The following is a 6000-nucleotide window of genomic DNA, read 5'->3' as shown; positions in this document are numbered from 1 at the left end:
TTGTCATCATTCAAGTTGATGATGATGGTGGATTCATATAGAGAGGTGGCAGTGGAAAATGAGAGAACTGGTGGATTTATATAAGAGGTATGCAAGGTGTAGAATAGACAGGAGGGACTGGGGCACAAGACACAGGTGAAGAGAAACAAAGGTTTAAAAGTGATATCTAGGTTTCTGGATTGAACGTGTATGCTAGTGTTCACAGAACTGGTAATTATTTACATGTTTTGGCAACAGCAAGAACCAGCATTGTTCTAACTCCAAAGTCGCAGCAGGGCCTTGTCCATAGGAATGAACGCACACCAGGGATGAACGCACACCAGGGATGAGCCCACACCAGCAGAGCAGCTTCAGCGAATGCCCTTGCCTCTCCTATTACATCATCATGCTTGGATAGATGGCAGTTCAGAACAGTGCTGGGGTGTGGCCAGTAAATAATCTGGACTTTCAACAAATCACCCTGAGGTTGAAAAAGTGGTGATGACTAAGGCAATGAAAAATCCAAGAAAACAAGGGAAAATTTGGTGAGAGTGTTTTTATGAGTAGCTTCCCATTCAAACTAAAGATATTGCTGAGGGACATTGACTTTGTATAACCTGGTGCTTCAGAATACTGTATCCATCTTAGTATTTCAATACATAATAAAATGAAGTATTGGTTTGGCCCAAGATTATTTAACAACTTCCAGTTCACTCAAGGTTTTTACAATTTGAATGTTAGGTTTAAAATGAAGTCAGACATTTTCTATAGCCTGATAAAGGAGAGAGTTGAGTGAAAAGAGAGGGTTTTTTAAGATTACTTTTAAATTACAGTTTGCATTCAATATCACTTTGCATTAGTTTCAGGTGTGCAGCGTAGTGGATAGAGAATCATGTATTTTACAAAGTGGCCGCCCCAATATTTCAAGTACTCACCTGGCACCTTTTCTTCAAATCAGTTTTAGGGAGAGAGTGGTGATAGCCACAAGGCACATGAAAAATTCAGATTTATTTGATGATATTAGAATTATTTTCTAAGATTTTAGAGTGACTGTCAAGATTTTCATTCCATAAAATGGCTGAGAAACTGTACTAGTTTGATTACCTGTGCAAAGCACCACAAATATTCCTTATTCTTTCATTCATTCATCCGACAAATGCCTACTGAGTACTCAATATGAGCAAACACTGCTAGAATTTGGAGTTTAAAGACAAATAATTGTTCTTTACCCAGGGGGTCGGGACTGGGGCTGCTTTTCTGGTCATACGTGTTGTACTTCTCTCCTTCCCCCCCCTTTTTTAAAGACAAATAATTGTTATTTTCTCTCAAAAAGCAGAGGTGTTCTTAAAAGAGAACAAACACTAACTCCATGATAACAGCATTATGTTGTAAATACCGTGATCAAGAATGTGTAGAATGGCAGGGGGAACAAAGCCATGTTTTAACAATACAACCTAATTAGATGAAGAAGCAGGGAGTGAGAAGAATGAAAATTTTAAAGCGAGAGGTCTACGATCTCACCGGCGTGATGTTCAAGGGCACTGCAGAAAGTGCCGAGTAACGAAAACAAAGCTTCTGTGAGGACAACACTGGAGAACGAGCCTGAAGTCACAGGCTGGATCGGACGTATTATTAAGAGGCTTATGCTGACCAAAGGGGTTTGATTTTATCCTGAACACTATGGGGAATTATTGAAGGGTATTAAGCAGAGAAGTAACATAATCCAGTTGACACTACATTATGAAAGTTGGCAACCAGACATAACAGACAGCAGCCAGTTTTGAGGAGTCGGAGGATTGTGTTTGCAAAACATTTACCAAATATAGCAACATGTGCAGGTAACATTAGATGAATTACAAAACTCAACTACAGTAAAGAACACGCAGAGCATCACTAGGAAATCTTCTGACAGTGGGAGCAGATCTATGCTCAAAAAAACAAAAAGAAGAGTCTTAACAATGGAAAGGCAAAGTGTAAAAAATAAATACATGGAAAACAGTCTGTGGACTACATCCTAAGGTGTAATAACCAGCTGAAGTAAACGGTTTAAACCCGATTTGGCCAGAAACTGCTATTAGGTCTTAATCCGCAGCAAATGCCCTGCGGCCTTATTGTTAATCTCACACACTGAGAAAAAATAACGAAAGGTGTATTGGGGTTTCAGTGGGTCATTGGAATGTAATTGCCAGTGTGCAAATACTTCCAGACACAATTATTTCCTACTGTAGCTATCTTGCAACACAAACACCTAAAGCAGCCTGGTCTTAGTTTCACATATATTTAGCTGAGAGATAATGAAAATTTATAATAATTATGGAACTGACATAACAAAATCATGCTAATCACCTTCCTTAAAGGCCATATGCTTATAAGCAATGCTCTCTAATAATTCTATGCATTTACTCAAGCAAGTTAGAAAATTCTAAATTTTATGAAATTTTCAAACAAATGTAGCAGGAACAGTTGGCTGAAAGTGAATTAGAACAAATAGGAGAATACAGGCAAAAATGTAAATCCTGTATTTATTTTTTCTCTTACTAGTTTATTTTTATTTCATTGTGCTTTATTGAAAAACACGGAGCTATGCGTAAGTTGTTTAGGAAATCAATGAAAAGTAATAAAGAATTACAAAGAACTGTGACATTCCATGGAGTAGCTAACATGCCAATACAGGGAAAATAGCCATCAAGGATGTTCACTCTGGACCAAGCAACAATCCAGTCAACTTGTTTATCCCTACACACTTGCTTTTTACTATATTTTAAACTTAATAAATGTTTATCAATCTCCTTATGAATTCACCTGTTCCCTAATTCCTTCTGCTTCTGAACGTGGGTCAGCATAGGACTTCTCCAGGAGCCTGCTTCAAACCCCACACCAACGCTGCTTCCTGAAGATTTCCAATGAGTTCATGCCACAGTTTTCCCACTACCAGAATGATCATTTTAAGGAGTCTGAGTGAGCTGCTATGTCCTTCAGAAATATGTGAATAAAAAGTTCTTTACTCAGGGTACCATAGAAATGGTCAGGAAAATATGCAGCATCATACGCAGAAGCATGATTTGTGAAACACATCGTTTTATATCATCTAGAGTAATTGAGACTTCAGAATAAAAACGAGGCAATTCTTTTAATCTTTCTTAAAATGTTGTCTCCTATGGATCATATTATTTTTCTGGACATTGAAAAAACAGTTTTGTTGAAGTATAGTTTATATACCATAAAATTCACCATTTATGAATAAGGGTCCAGGAGGAAGTGATGCCACAGGTGAGGACTAAAGAAAGTCCAAGTTCTTGGAGAGAAGGGATGCTCACTTAGTCAAGCTCAGCATTCTGCACTGACTTTTTTTACTTGGGACATTGTTGAGTCTTAGGCTGGGGTGGGTTTGAGTAGGTAAAGGTTAAGATAACATGCTGAGATCAGCTGCTAAGAAAGTGAGAATCCAGCCAAGATTTCAAGGAATCTCACTGAGTTATGAAAGAAAACTTATAATTCAGAGCCACCACGAAAAGAACTTGATACTCAACCTAAAATCTTATTCGGAACCTTGCAAAGCTGCACTCTAGGAGCAGGGGGAGGCAGAGGTAGGATTAGCCTAACAGGGGGTTGCATGCCTGCAGTGAAACACCTGATCAGATTTAGGTGATCCACCGGATATGAACCATCCACCTGTATGAAAATAGAGAGAATACCCTGGGGAGAAGAAAACAGATTTTCTAGAGATTCTACAATTTTTCCAGACATGTTTCAGGTTAAATATAAATTAGCAAGCAAAGAAACAGGACAAGAAAGTATATGTATCTCAACATCCAAGATATTGAAGTTATCAGACATAGAATTTAAAATAATGGTGGTTGATATGCTCAAAGAATAGACAAAGTGTCCCTAAAAGTCAATGCAAAATGAAGACCTTTCTGATAAAACAAAATTGAGAGGATTTATCACCAATGAACTCTAGAAAGAAAAAATAAGAGTTTTTAAGGCAAAAGAAACATTATCTCAGATGGAAATACTGAAATGTAGGCTGTAATGGAAAAAAATGGAAAGATATGTGGGAAAGTGTAAAGTACTATAAACCGTACAAAATGAATGACAGTCATCTTATTGAGTTTAATATATATGTAGAATTAAAACAATTACAACAAAATCACAGAAGTGCAGTTAAGTTTACAGTTCTGGCATTATCTGGGAGGTGGTATAAGTACTAATTTCTAAAGAATCTAATGAATCAGGATACGTATTATAATCTCTAGTGGCACTAAAAGAATAGCATAATAATATATAAACTGCAGGCTAACAGATTGGTGATTTTATTATGAAATAAGTATTTGAGTAATCAAAAAATGAGTCAGGTAAGGAGAAAAAAACAAACATAATATGAGTGGAACAAATTTTTAAAAACAATAAGATGGTAGATATTAACCTAAACATATCAGCAATTATATTAGTTCCCACTCTGGGAGATTACCTCCCTTACAAACTACATGTCTTTGCCTAGGGGAGAACACAGACTAAGATTTGTGGATTCTACCCTGCCAGGTAGAAGGAACCCTAGTCAGGAGAGGCTGTGCGGAGCCACGCTGGAGATTGAGTAACATTGCGGGCAGGGATACTATTGGGCTATTTGAGAGGCTGCTTAAATCAACCCCTTCTCTAAAGCAATGAGAAATAGGACAAAGGAGTAAAGTAGACGGGAGATAAAGCATTCCCTTTATCTCTGACGAAGGTCACATTGGAGACGGTGACACAACTTTAGGCAGATGGGCTTCCTGTTAATGAACCTCAGATTTAGATGAACCCCTCACTGTGTTATCAAGGTAAGAACTCCCCACTGCGAACACGGCCTGCCTCTAGGGAGGCAGAGAAGAATCCCTATATACACGCTAGAGAAAAACAGGTATTGATTCCTAGCAATTCGGGGAGTGCAGGAAAGCTTTGCTGAAAATCAGCATTTGAGCTGAAGCTTGGTGGATGAGCAGAGCTTTGGTAGGTGCAGACAGAGGTTACATGTGAGATAGTGCTATGTGAATGATTAAATACTAAACCAAAGTTATTACTATGGGTTAGAAAATAGTTATAGGACATAGATTACCTAAGGAAGAGTGCAGGCAAGATGTTGAATATTCATGCATCCCTTCTTAGAAAGCTAGAATTCAGACTTATCAACTGGCAGGTGGAATTCTGAGCTAGAACACAAATATGTAATACAGTTTTCCACATCTCTTCTCCACAGCCAAATTCATATTCACCAAATCCTTCCCCCTTGTTGCTGAGCAGAAGATACAAGAATACATTAAAATCATAAATATTTGCAGAGTAGAGTTTGCACGTCAACCTGTCCTAATGTGAATGCAGTTGCACAGTTCTAACCTTCTGTGTTCTTGACCACACTGTGCAGGCTGGAAAAGTTCCCGGGTGGACAATCAGCACCGGGAAAGGCAGCGGATGCTGGCAAGCATTGTCCTTTCTTCTGTTCTTGTTTACTGTCCCCACATTTACTGTTGCCTGCACATATGTGCAGCTACAGGCATGAGTGATGGCATTTAATCACTCCCAACACACACACAATCTACTAAGACACAAGGCACAGATACAGCTCCAAGGTAAGAATACAGTGCACTCCTCCAATACCTAAAATACAAATTATTTTTTCTTTCATTTTTAAGGTAGAATGTCATCAACATCCTTTTTTAAAAGAGTGTTTTATTTTATTTTGTTTTGTTTTAGTACACTTGATCAAAGGAAACTTCAGAGCAGAAATCATATAAGATCCTGGCACTTGTACTTTGTTCTCAGACTTTCCTGCATCAGGACCTGTGGCTGTCAAATGACTCAAAGCTTCATTAATCTCTTCTCTCCTGCTGCCTGCTGTCTTTTGACCATTTCACTGCTAATTAGTCAGAGAGCAGGTGTAGAAAGAAAGATGCTGCTAATCTCTATTCATTGTCTCTACAGTTCTGGTTTAGAGGAGGGATAGATAAATATGGAAAAAGTATGGTATACTGAGGTTTTAAAATT

This window comes from Desmodus rotundus, chromosome 3, assembly GCF_022682495.2.
Source record: "Desmodus rotundus isolate HL8 chromosome 3, HLdesRot8A.1, whole genome shotgun sequence".
Taxonomy (NCBI): domain Eukaryota; kingdom Metazoa; phylum Chordata; class Mammalia; order Chiroptera; family Phyllostomidae; genus Desmodus; species Desmodus rotundus.
Note: the sequence above shows the minus strand (reverse complement) of the source record.